Genomic DNA, 13324 nt, shown 5'->3' on the forward strand with positions numbered 1-13324 from the left:
TGGGTTTGGGGCCCAGCCCGTCTCTGCGCCTCACCTCGCCGCCACCACTTCTAGCCTGTGACATGCGGGTGCCACCTCCTAGGGTGGCTGTGTGGGGTGAGTGACGCCCGTGCGGCGCCGCCGAGAGGCCCCGGGTCACGGTGAGAGCCAGGAAAACGCTGCCCATGGTTCCGTCTCTGCGCACGGGGTGTGAAGACCGGAATGGAGGAGAACCACTCGAGGGCAGGGAGGTTCGGGGAGCCAGCGTGTGGTGGCCGGTGCCTTGGACGGAGCTGATGCTGTGGGTCCCTGCGTGGTCGGGCAGCCAAGCCACGAGCTCGTCTTGGTAAATGGGGCACTTGAGGTGACAGGCGCTCTGTCCCTGTGGGCTGAGGCTTGGCCTTGACCCGCCCCACGAACAGCTGAGACCTGCGTGAATCCTGCCGGGATCTCCTGGGATCTCCGTCCTTTTCCTGGTCCGCCTCTCCCGAGAGTTTCTCTGGGGGCACCCGGGAGGTGGCCGGGGCTGGGGGCTGCCTTTCCGAGCAGCCGCCGTGTGTGCGTCTGAAGGAACGCTGGTTTCCACTGCTCCTTCCTCTCCGTGACCCTTCACAACGAACAACTCTGGCTCGGGCAGCGGACTAAGTGCGGGTCAGAGAGAGGGCTGTGCTGGGCTGCCGGGGCCGGGACCCTCGCCGTTCCCCCGGCTGGGCGGCCGCGAGCCAGCTGCTCGGCCCCTCTGGGCCCCGAGTCCTGGGCTGGAAAACGGTGCGAGAACAGCGTTTGGCTCGCAGGGTGTGTCCACGGGGAGGTGGGGGCTGAGCGCCCACTTCTCAGCTGTGTGCGGTGTTCGTGTTGTTTTAAAGTGCGACGTGCAGGCACTCCTCTGTGTGCAAGGCCGGCGCCTCCTCACTGCCTTCCGGGGAAAGTGTTTTCAAACACGAAGAAATTCCCGTCAAGCACGGAAAATAACTTCCTGACTCTTCTTCTTCCCCGTGAGCCCAGGTCTGTAGGACGCAGCCCAGCGCCCAAGAATCTGACCGGCACCCCTCCAGCCCACCCACCCTCTGCCCCAGCCACCACTCACTGGTCCCTGCCTCTCCACACTTGCCCTCCTGTGTCCCCTCTGCCTGGCCCGCTGTCCTTGAGAGCAGGGATGGGGTGGATCAAAGCAGGCTCTGGCTTCAAAGGGTGCCTTTCGTGCCCACTTTTTGTGACCTCAGACAAGCCTAGCCCCCCTGGGCCTCCATGTTCTCATCTGTAAAATGGGCACATGAACAGGCCCTCCCGTCTTAGGAAGGATGGGACAGGTGGGCGAGGCCCACAGCGCAGACCAGGCTTGCTGTGCACGCTGCTGCTGCTGTCGTGAAGTTCTCCATCTGCACGGCCAGGACACGGCCTTGGTCTTCCGGGGACTCAGAGGGGACCCAGCATTCCCCACCGGCCAAGTCACAGCCGGTGTCACCCCGTGTGGTGCTTTAACACCTCGTGTCTCTGAATTTCCCCAGTGACCAGCCTGCCAGGGACAGGGTTCATCCCTGTGTTGGAGCTGGGGAAACCGAGACTCCCGGATGCCCAGACGGGACTCGGGCCCCGGTCCGTCTGGCTCTGACTCTGAAATCACTTTTCCTTCCATTGGAGCGCAAACCCCAGTGCCTGGCACACAGGCCTTCATGCCTGGGCCCGTGTGATCCTCCCCCCCCCATGCATGCGCACATGCTACGTATGTGCGTGTCTGCTTCCAGGAAGGACTCAACGAGACTTAAGAGACGCAGGCACAATAAAAGAATCCGCGCTACAGAAGAGCGAAAACAGGGTCAAGTAACAGTTAGAGAGGGGGCGGGAGAGAGCACCTATACTGCACTGAGGCTGTGGGCAGCTGTGACAACTGAATGGAACAAGGAGGTCTGAGCTTCCTGGTAGTCAAAGCAAAAAGGGGAATGCTGTGTGTTTCACGGTGGTGACTCTCCAATAAAAGGAAACAGATTTGGAGAACTTGTCTTTTCGTTCTGAGCTCTGAGGTTCTCTAGGCAGTGGACGGGGGGACTGATGGTGACTCGTGTCCCTGATGGCACACGGCACAGCCTCCCCTGCTGCCAGGGGCCGCACCACGGGGTTCTCACAGTTTCGGAGCTGGGCAGTATTACTTGCCCTTCCCCCACGAGAGCCCGCCCAGAAGCCTCAGCTGTGCCCCGGGCTTACCCAGTTTGTGAGCGATGAAACTCTCAGACCTGCCTTGCTCCAAAGCCCTGTGCGCTCTGCCGACTGCCCAGCTCAGGGGGTCCCCTGGCCTCTGGTTTACTGCCTGGAGCTCCTCCTGCCAGCCCCTTCCCCCTTCCCACCTCCCCCAAGTCTCTCCCTAACGCACACCCTCCCCCCCAATCCCCTCTGCTGTAAATCTCAGCCAGCCAAGTGTTGTCCGGGCTGCCAGGCCCTGGAAGACTAGCAGCTCTGTCTGCTGGCGGCGGGGGGTGATTTCACAACAGGAGGCAGGTGTGAGGCTGGAGGTGGGGGGCGGGGATGGGGGAGCTGGGCTCCCACTGCCTCCATCTGCTGTGGCTGGACCTTGTCCCCACCTCCAGGTCCGGGACACTCTGGAGTGTGCCCCACACTGGACCGAACCCCAGAATCATCCCCACATGCACACACACCCCACCCCCCACACACACAGACGGACACCCGCAGGCAGACGCCGATGGCTTGAGTCCCGGGGCCCCAAGGGGCCAGTCTCCGCTGTTACTGACAGTCTGTTCATTGGACACGCACGGACCGCTGCGGGCCTACTGCGTGCCGGTCTGTCCTGGGGGCCAAGCAGGCAGAGAAGGGTCAGAGCCCACTGCCAGAGTGGGGTCCGCTGTCAGGCGGCAGGAGCCAAACAGCTGGCCTCCTTACCCCTCCAAGGCCACGGCGTGGGGTCGTCCAGGCTGTGCGGGGAACAAAGCATCTGGGCGGGGCATGGGGGCGAAATCCCCCCGCCACCCCCATCCCGAGCTCTCCTAACTGAGTGGCCCTGCCTGTTCAGAGGCGACAGGGCGCCCGCAAGGCCTCCCGGTGCGTCCCTGCCGTCCCCAGGCATCCTGACCCTGACGCAGGAGCCCGCGGCTTTCCAAGAGCCTGACCTGGGAGCACTCCCACATGGGAGGGTGGGCTCTGCTCGCCGGTGGCCACTGCCTCCTTCCTGTTACCCCCAACAGTCTGAGCCCCCCATCGCCGCCCTCTCCTGGGGATGGACCGCTGCCCCGGCCCAGGCAGGGGGGGGAGGAGGAGCACTGAGCGAGGGACTCTGGGCTGCCGCCTGACAGCTGTGTGTCCCTAGGCGAGTCACTTAACTTCTCTGTGCTAGTCAGCTGCGGTTTCAATGACTCCTCCCAGCAAACCAGCCCGGACTCAGCGACCTCCAATGTCCTTTCAGAACTCCCTCTCTCCTCTGCAGGCCGACCAGGGCTCGGCTGCCCGGGCTGGGCTCGGTGGGGAGGCCCTGCTTGGGGCTCAGGGCTGGGTCCGGGCCTGCTCCACCCGCCACCACCATGGTCTCCTTGGATCTGACCCGCTGCACACGGCAGCGTGAACTGAGTGTGCAAACCCTCCGCAGTCGACATCCCACGGGCGGAAAGGAGCCCAGCGGGGTGGGGGAACCCTCCTCTGCCCCATCCCCGCCCCATCACAAGGTCACAAGGCAGGAGGAAGAACTGAAGATGAGTTTGACTTCTGTGCTCTCTCTCCGGCCCACCACCCCGTGTGTGAATGTCCCATCAGCACCCCCATCCGCTCCGTCTTCAGAAAGCAGCCAGGACCACGTCCTGCCACCCCCAGCACAGTGCCTGGGTCCTGCGAGGGGCTCAGTGTGTGTTTGTGGAATGCATGCAGGAATCAGTTGCTCAATTTTCTCTTAACGGTGTTTCCAAGCACAGATTTTTTTCTGAATCTGGTTGTCTCAAGTGCGAATTCATTTTTGCTTTGGGGGTGGGAGGCAGGAAGGAAACCCAGGGCCCCTCCCCCCACTCCTCCCCAGGGGCATCTGGCACAGAAGGGAGGGGGGGCGGGAGTGAACCCTCCTGGGAAGGAAGGAGAAGGCGGTGGCGGAGGTGGGGCGGGGGGCAGGGCGGGGAAGCTTCTGACTCGCCCTGCGTCTTTGAAGTGGCTGGTATGGATTACACACCATCTGTCTTAGTCCGTGCGATACAGACGTTTTATCTGCACCATTAATATCGGGACCATAAATTCCGTCTTACAGATGAAGTGACACATTTTCTCAGCTTCGCATTTGTATTTCTTGTGTCATGAAGGTTATTCTCCAAGTGCGGGCTCGCAGGGGGCTGGACAGCGGCTGGGAGTGAGGCACGCTGGGGCACCCCCTGCCGGGGGGCTCGCGGGGTTGGGGCGCCGGAGCATTGCCCCTGGGGACCGCAGATCCGAGGGACAGAGGGAGAGAGGGGGCGACAAGGGCAACAGAGGCATTAACAAGGTCCCGAGGGCGCACAGAGGCGGGGGCGCCTGCAAGAGGGGCTTTAATGGTGGCATCTGGCCCTGCCTCGCCCCGAGCAACCATCATTCGCGGACATCGAAGGTCGTCGGGCGGCTGACGCGCGCCCTGGTGGCTGGGCTGCGGACTCGCACTTCCCGACTCCGTGCGTTTCAAACCTGGAGTCCGCATGTAGCCGTCCCGACTTCACGGGCCCCAGAGGGACAGATCCAGCTGGCAGTCCTGGGGGTGGTCCCACCCCCAACCGACCCGGGACTTGGGGAGAGGGGGTTAAATTAGAGCCTGATGCAGCCCCTTTGGGGGCTGCCGTGGGAGCGACCAGGACCTGGGAGACCCCGGGGGATCAGGGCGCAGCGCTGAGTCTAACGCGTTCCTGGAAGGAAGGTTGCAGAAGGTGCCGTGCGCTCCCCGCGGGGCTGTCCAATCAGGAGGCTGCAGCCAGGGAACCCTCCGCTCTCAGTGCGCAGCCTTCCTGCGGGGGGCGGGGGGGGGCGTTGCGGCGCCGGGGACCAAGGAAGGGCCCGCTTCCCCGGAATTCTCAGCCCCGAGCGCCTCCCCGTGCACCCCGAGTGACAGGACCACCCGGTTTTCATGGAGATTCACTTTATGAATCCGAGGTCAGGCTGTGTGGGGCCGGTGGTGCCTGGTGGGAAATCTGGACACGCCGCTTACCAGCCCTGGGGCCTTGGCCCGGGCCTCGGGGGCCCTGCGAAGTGTGTGAATCTGCCCACGATCACACAGCTGGGGTGAAGGCAGAGGCTGGCTTGGCTTTACTGTGACCCCGCCCCCCCCACGGGATTAGCTGGAAAGGACCTCACACATCTGCAGACCACGCTGGATTTTACCTACAGGGGCTCGGGCATCAACCCAAATGTGCAGCCCCAGTCAAGTCCCAGAGCGAGGTGAGCACGTCCAAACAAGAGCCGGGGAAAACTCAGGCCAGTGTCAACAACCGAAGTCGTCCCGATACAGTTCGGTTCTGCTGCGACCGGCGTGGTTTCAGAGCAGAGGTGGCTGCTCTGAGCAGAAGCCCGCCGTGGTGCCTCGTGAGACCCCGGCCTCCACGGAAGCAGCCGCTCCGATTGTGAGGAAGGAGACGAGACGCTCATGGAGGGCCCGTCCCGGATCACGCCAGACGCCTCCCGGACTTGGCCTGAGAGACCAGACTAATACAGTTCCTTCAAAGTGCGCGCAGTGCCCCACCAAGCCTGGCGCAGCAGACGCCAAGGCTCGTTGTCAGGGATGTTTTCGTGCTTCTAAAGATTAATATATGTATCTCTGCGTACATTTGGAAACTACCAAAAATAAACAAAAACATATGGAATCCCACGATTACGCAACGTTCACTCTCAACATTTTGACATATTACCCCGCGGCAGCCAGACGTTCCCCAACTGTGCACCGTGTGGCAGTTAGCAGACTTCCCGGCCGGCGCTGCGCCCTCGCGTCACTCTGCAGGGGCAGGAGAGCGTGTCGGTTGGGCTGTGGGTTCTGGAGCTGGTCTCCAAGGCTGAGGCCTGGCTGCGGGTGAGGTCAGCCCATCCGCCTGGGCCTCAGAGCCTTCCACGTCCGCACAGAAAACGGAGATGAGTGTAGCTCCTGTCTCGTGCACCTATAAACGGACGAAATATGTGACGTGCTCAGGACAGAGTCCACCACGCAACATTCGATAGCAGTGTTAGTACGTGGGGTACATTTATGTAAGCGCCTCCCCGCCCCCCCACTATTCTCTTTATGCTGGAAACTCTCCAGGGCCTTTTTACTCGCCACCACATCTGGTTTCTATCGTGATGCCAAGGAGTTGGTCTTGTCTCCCATTTCCTGGATCTTTGAGCCTGAGACTCGGGGCGGGCAGACAGGTCACTCGCTGTGTCAGAGTGGTTGGCAAAGGCGAGGCTCAGCCCCCTGGGGGCCCTGGCCTGTGCTCGGGCCAGCCAGTTCCCCGTCTTCCTGCTGAGCAAGTGGGCCAGCGCCGTGGCTGCTGCTGCTGGCTTGTCCGGCACGGGTGGCTGTCGCTTCTCCGGGCGGCGTGTCCCCTTCTCCATCCGTCTGAGGGTGGATTGCCCCCCCGACCCTCTTGCTCCAAACCAGCTGCCACCTCCCCCTGTAGTCCCCTCGGGCAGCTGGGGCAGGGGCCCCTCTGAGACTGGCCTTTCATCGAGCGGTGACAGATGTCCTGCTCTCCGTACATGCACACACAGTCGAGCCGAAAGCCCCTCTGAAAACTAACCCTCGACAGGCAAGGTATCCCAGGGGCTGAGCCCGGACACAAGCAGGACGAAGCAGAGCAGTGGGAGCAGTTTAGCTGGGAGCCGGCTGGGGCCGCACACGCCAGCGTGCCGAGGGCGGAAGAGCCACGTGCTGATCGGGGGCGGGGGAGCCGGGGTCTGCAGTCAGGCCAACGCGGGTCCCCATCCCTGAGAGACTGTGAGCGACCGAGCCTCCTCTGTAAGGCGGGGCGCCGCCGCCGTGAGGACCTCGTGGGAGAACGTGTTCAGGGGGCCGTGTGCCGGCACGTGTCCACCCGACAGAGCGGAGGTCTCGCCTACTGTGTGCTAGAACCCGGTGCCCTGAGTGCGGGCATGCGGCGGCGGCGAGGAAATGGGGCTAGGTAAACGAATGCTTGATGGATGAACCTGAGTCCTTCCCCCACATCCACGATCTACTGGCCCCAGGGGCAAGTTACGGGGAGGTGGGGGGAGGGTGTGGGGAGTGGGGGGAGCGGGTAGCAGGGTGAGAGTGAGGTGGGGTGCACAGGACCTGGGGCCAGCCCTGCAGGGGAGGGGGACCCAGCCCCTGCTCTGCCCCCTGCCGGCTGCAGCCTTGGGCAGAGTCCCTCATCTCCTGGGGCCCTGGCGTCCTCACTGGCAAACGGGGACAATGAGAACCTTTAACTCACAGGGTTACTCGGAGAAGTCCAAGAGCTTCAAACCCGTACACCACACAGGGACTGTCCCAGAGGAAGCATCCAGTTCATGGACACCCTCACTCCCACGGGAAACTCGGTTCACTGGCCGGAGGAAGAAGTTAGTCAGATGTTGCTGGGTAATAAGCCAGCCCACGGGGAATGAGTAAAACGGGGCTTCAAACCACCCGTTTTACTCATTCCCTTCAATGGGGCGTTAGCAGTTCCAGTTGGCTCCACAAGGTGGCGCTGGCTGGTCTCGCCTGGGTCATCCGTGCAGCGCACTCATCAGACAGTGCGACCGGGGCTGGTAGGCTGGGACGGCCCGGTCCGGCCGTGGGTGGCCGCTGCGCCTTGGCTGCTGTGTTCTGCGGGGACATTCGTCTCTGCTCCACACTGCCTCGCGGCCTCCGGGCGCTGGCTCCGGCTGCTGCACCTGGCGGTATAGAGGCCCGTGCTCAGAAGGACCACAGTGTCCTTCTGCCCCTTCCCACCGCCAGGACCGGGCCAGCGCCGGGACGGGGAAGCCGCCTCTTTCGCAGGGAGGAGCAGGGAGTCGTGCCGTCACTGCGTGCGCACACAACCGGGGTCGGGGGGCGGCGGAGGGATTCCTGGGACAGCCCGCACGCAGGCCCCCACGGGAGGGAGCTGACCGTTTGGGGGCCCTGCCGACTCGCCAGGCACGCTGACTTCCACGTCACTGTCCACACAGCCGAATCCGCTCCCCGGTGAGGCGAGGGCCTCCCTGTGCAAGGAGGTTCAAGCCAAGTCTGCAGAGCCATAGATAGATGACGGAGTGGCGGGACCCAGGCTGCGGACTCGGGGCCTTCAGCGACAGCGGGAATAGGGTGGTCTCGCTCCCGTCTGTCTTGTGGGAAGGAGTTCTTGGCGAGGTCACTTTTTAACGTCCTGGCCATGTAACTCATGCAGAGTGAGTGTGGGCACACTTCTCCGCTCACACCCACTGCTCTTGCCCGTGGACTTGGGGAGCCCCTGGGGTTTTGGTGAGAGGGTACAGTGCAACACTGGGCAGGAGGGGTTGTTAGCGGCAGACACCACGCCTGCCAAGAACGATGAGAAAGGCTGTGTTATATAAAACGTTAAAAGTATCCACTTACACCTTGAGGGGGCAGCTGAACCCGTGAGGATGGGAGGGGCCGCGGTCCGAGGGCGGGAGCACTGCCGAGATCCAGCTGTGACCTCCTCTGTGGGGGGCAAGGCTGCGAGTCCAGACCTGGTCCAGCCCACGCTGCTACTGGGGACACAGCGATGCCCTGGCATTGGGCCAGAGACAAGATTACAGACGGGTGGGGGGGGGGGTAGTTCCAAACATCTGGTTGGTTTTCCCCTCCAGACTCTGAGGCTGTGCAGGGTGGGGAGCACACAGGACACTAAGAAAGCCTTTGGGCAGCAGAGTGGAGTCCCCATAGTCCGAGTGCCGGGGAGCAAAGGGTCAGCGTTCAGGCTCTGCCACGGAGAGGGGGAACCCCGAGCTGGCCGGGCCCTCCCCTGGCCGCTGCGGGCGTTGGAGCGCGCGGCAGCTGAGGTGGGGCTCCCGCCGGGACTGTGTGTGTTTCAGGAAGCCCACCGGGACCTGGTGTGGAGAGGGGGTGGGAGGGGGCAGGAGAGCGGCGGGGACGGTGTGAGACGGTGCTGCCTGGCGTGGACAGGGACGGAGTTCTGCGTGGTGACTGGTCGGGTCCATTTCTCCCATCCGTCAGAGAAGCAGACGAACAGGAGCAGGCAGTGGAAGGCATCTGATGGTGCCTGATGGATGGGCCGTGTGCGTCTCCGCGGGCAACCTGGGAGGGCGCAGTCAGGGCGGAGGAAGAGGCCTCATCTGTCTGAGATGATAAAAAAGGGAGAGAAAGCCGACATCCCAATGTGAAAGGGATTTGACAGGTTTTTGCAATGAGAGCAAATTGGTCTCGATCCTTGTGACACTCAGCAGCGTTGACACTGGGGGCGGATCCGAATTAAGCTTGTTTAAGAACAGCAGTCGTCTGAGACTTGGGGATGAATCGGCTCAGGGCTCTCCTCTGAGGACACTGGGGCCCTCAAGGGCCCTCAGTGGGAGGGACTTGCTGGGGGGACCCAGTAAACGGGTTCCACCCCTCCCCCTGCCGCCGTGTCTTTTTTTTTATGTGTAAGGACTTGCTCCGTTTCCAAGAATGTGATCACTTCTTGTCAATGTTCTACGTGTGTTTAAAAATAATACGTAGTTAGTTATTACTGGTTTCCTATGTCTAGTCACATCACACCTGTTAACTGTGTCCTGCAGCTTTGCCTGGAGTGGCCTTCTCATTCCCCTGATCGGCTAAGCGGTGAGGGAGCTGTGTTTAAACATCCGGCTGCTGCGGTGGCTGTAGCAATTTCTCTAATTTTCGTACTTTTGCTTTGTGCACTTCTGGGTTATATTTTTCAGTGCACACACATCTAGGATTTTTCCTATCGTACTATCAACCTTTGTTTTACAATTAGGTAGTGGCCTTCTTTATTCTTAATGATGTACGTTTTCCAGCCTGTTTTGTTTAATGTTAAGTGACTACAGTAAGTTGGTTTGGGTATAACCATTCTCTGTCGTTATATTTTAGGTGTGTCCCTGGTGATGGCGTGCAGCTGTGTTTTAGAAATCCAGTAGGGCAGTGACTGTCTTTTACATGGAGAGTTTAGTTCAGTTATAACTAATACAAACACTGATATAATTATTCCCATCACCTTATTGTGTCAGTGATTTACCCTGCCTCTGCCATGCTCCTTGCTTTTCTCTTTTCCTGCTTTCTGTTGCACGGAGTAAGGTTTCTTTATTCCACCTTTCCCCTCAGGCGCATATATGTCCCTGTTCTCTTAGCAACTGCTCTTTAAAGTTTTCGCCCTGGCTGGCGTAGCTCAGTGGATTGAGCGCGGGCTTCGAACCAAAGTGTCACAGGTTCGATTCCCAGTCAGGGCACATGCCTGGGTTGCAGGCCACGGCCCCCAGCAACTGCACATTGATGTTTCTCTCTCTCTCTCTTTCTCCCTCCCTTCCTTCTCTAAAGGTAAATAAACAAAATCTTTAAAAAAAGTTTCAAGGTGCCTTCTTGGCTTAGTATCACTACTTTCCTCCTGTACACAGGATTCTAGAAGGCTCTAATTCTCATACCTTCTTCTGTGCCTTCCATTCTGCCCAGTAATATTTTTCCACGCTGTATTTGTTGTAAATTTATTGGTTAGAGAGAGAGCGGAAGTGGGGCGGGGTGAGAGAGAGAGAGAGCACGCACTTGAGATTTGTTGTTCCGCTCACTCATGCGCTCGCTGGTTGATTCTTGCATGTGCCCTGAGCAGGGATCGAACCTGCAACACTGGTGTACTGGGATGATGCTTGGAACAACTGAGCTACTCAGCCTGGCCTCCTTCTGTATTTTTACGCTTCTCAAATTAGTCATTATTATTTTATATGGTCAATTCTTGTTTAGAGTACCAGTTTCTTTGCTTACCATTCCTTTTTGTATTTTTTTCCTTTTGGGTTTAATTTAGTTCTCCCTGGAGCACATTCTCTTTTTTTTAATTTTACTTATTTATTTTTAGAGAAAGAGGAAGGGAAGGAGAAAGAGAGGGAGAGAAACATCAGTGTGGGGTTGCCTCTTGCGTGCCCCCCTCCCCTCCAGGGACCTGGCCTGCAACCCAGGCATGTGCCCTGACTGGGAATCAAACTAGCGATCCTTTTGCTTTGCAGTCCGGCGCTCAGTCCACTGAGCCACACCAGCCAGGGCTCCCTGGAGCACATTTGTTGCTAGTATTTCATCAGCAAAGCATTTTAGAAGTAAACCGTCTTAGTCTTTTCCTGGAAAATGTCTTTATTTTGTTTTCATTATTGAGTGATCATTAGCTGGGTATAGAATTCTAGTTTCTCAGCCATTTCTCCTTGGTAATGTAACAATGTTATTCCAGTGGCCTCTGGCTCCTAGCAAGACTCCTGACACTGTTGTAATTGCCACACTATTTTAGGAGATGTCTCCCTCTCCGTCTCTCTTTCTGTCACCTTCTTGTTGCTTTTAGGATCTTTTCTTTGTCTTTGGAATTCTAGAATTCCGCTACAAGACATTTATTATTATTTATCCAGGGGCGGGGGGCGGGGCTTGCTCCCCCAGGGGTGGGCGGGGCTAGGACCTGTCAAGCCCTCGGGGGAGTGGCGACTGATCGGTTTTAAAGGCGAGGCTCTGCGCGGAGTGTCCTCAGGCAGGAAACTCACAGAAGAAAGTCGCAGTGATGCTGTTTGGGCAGAAAGGTGGTGGAGACAGTAGAGGTGCGGGAGGGGTCCGCCTGTTTGGACGGGTCCTGGACTGTAAACACAGCGGCTGACACTCCCTGAGGGCTCCCCGCCACCTCCATCCCAGGGCCAGACCCGCTTCTGCGCGCCCACTGCCCTTAGTCAGCCCATCCTCACCGCCACACAGCGAGGCCCTGAGCCTCCGCACAGACGAGGAAACCGAGGCACGGGGAGGTTAGGTAAATCGCCCGGGGCTCCGGGAAGAGGGGGTCCTGGGGTCCACGATCAGCCTTACGCCACACCGTCCCTCCGGTTTCAGAGGGAAAGGGACAGGCAGCCCCCCTCTTCTGTCCTGTGTTCCCCTTTTCCTCTCCCCCCACCTCCCTGAGCTCTGGTTCTGCCCCTCGCCACTGCAGGCTTGTCCCCAGCCTCCCAAAGTTTGGGGTTGTTTCTGTCCCGAAGGGGGGCTTTGACCTGCTCCAGCTCATGGCCACCCTCCCAGGGCCGCCTGAGCTGCAGCCTGCGGAATGGGGTCCTCCGTGTGGGTCCAGGTCAGAAAGGACCCACTCGCTGCTGCCAGGGTTCCCAGGAGCACCTGCGCCCCGCGAGGGGGAGCCACTGATGGGAGCAGACAGCCCCTGCCCGAGACAGCCCCGCCCCCAGTTCGTTCCTGCACCACATGCTGAGCGTGGGCTGGCCCGGCCCACCGGTGCTGCGGACACAGGATGAGAGAGACAGCGCCAGCCCCTGGGGGCGCCAGTGCAGCCTGACCGGTGGGTGGGTGTTGGGAGAGGAGGGTCAGGGCGGTGCCCCGGGGGCAGAGGAGGATGTGGGGGTGGCGTGGGGGGTGACAGGCAGGGCCGGCCTTCCACGCAGGCTGGAGACCCGGAAAAGCCCGGGAAGGAAGTTCTGCGGGGCGGGGAGTTTGGACCTTCCCCCAGGACCCAGTAGGGAGCCGCCCGGAGCCGCCCGTGAGCAGGACACGAACAGCATGTCTGTGTTCTGGGACACCAAGGTGACAGAGGACGTCGGCAGTGTTCTCACGGGCTCCCCGTATCTGATCCTCCCCCTGTGCTCTGTGCACAAGGAGGGCGGGTGGGCAGTCCCAGTCTCCCAGGGGAGAGCCCGTGGGGAGCAGCGGAGGGCGGGAGAACTTGGCATCCTCAGGGCTGCGCGGGCTTCTCCTCCAGGCGCCCCATCCCAGGCTTGCGGCGGCTGCTGCAAGGGGAAGCGCCTTTAGAAACCTCGTAGCGCGGAGGTTGATTGACAACGTGCAACAGTAACGAAGCGGATCCCTCCGCCCTTTGCCAGGTGCCTCTGTGCGCCGGAAGCCGCGCTGCGCGGCAGGAACGCACCATCGGTGACTGTCTCCGGCCGCGTGGCGTTCTCCTCTTCCAGTGAAGGAAGCTGAGGTTGTAAAGAGCCCGGCCGCGTTCGCGGGGGTGGCAAATCTGGGAGGTAAATCCAGCTCTCCGGCTTTGGCTGCTGTGACCGCCCAATCCAGTCTGGTGCCCTCCCGCCTCCTCCATGCTGATGATGGACTCAGGCGCAGAGCCTGGGCCTCGCTCGGCGGGCACCAGGCCAGCTCGCCCCCGCGGCCCGGCCCCCTCTGATGGTCGGCTTCTCCGAGGGAGTCCCGCCCAGCCGCTCACTCGGCGCCCGTGAATGGACCGGGAAGGAAGGCGCTGGAGTGGAAATGATACTCTGC

The sequence above is a fragment of the Phyllostomus hastatus genome, unplaced genomic scaffold (genome assembly GCF_019186645.2).
Source record: "Phyllostomus hastatus isolate PE091 unplaced genomic scaffold, TTU_PhHast_1.1 phas_contig_196, whole genome shotgun sequence".
NCBI lineage: Eukaryota > Metazoa > Chordata > Mammalia > Chiroptera > Phyllostomidae > Phyllostomus > Phyllostomus hastatus.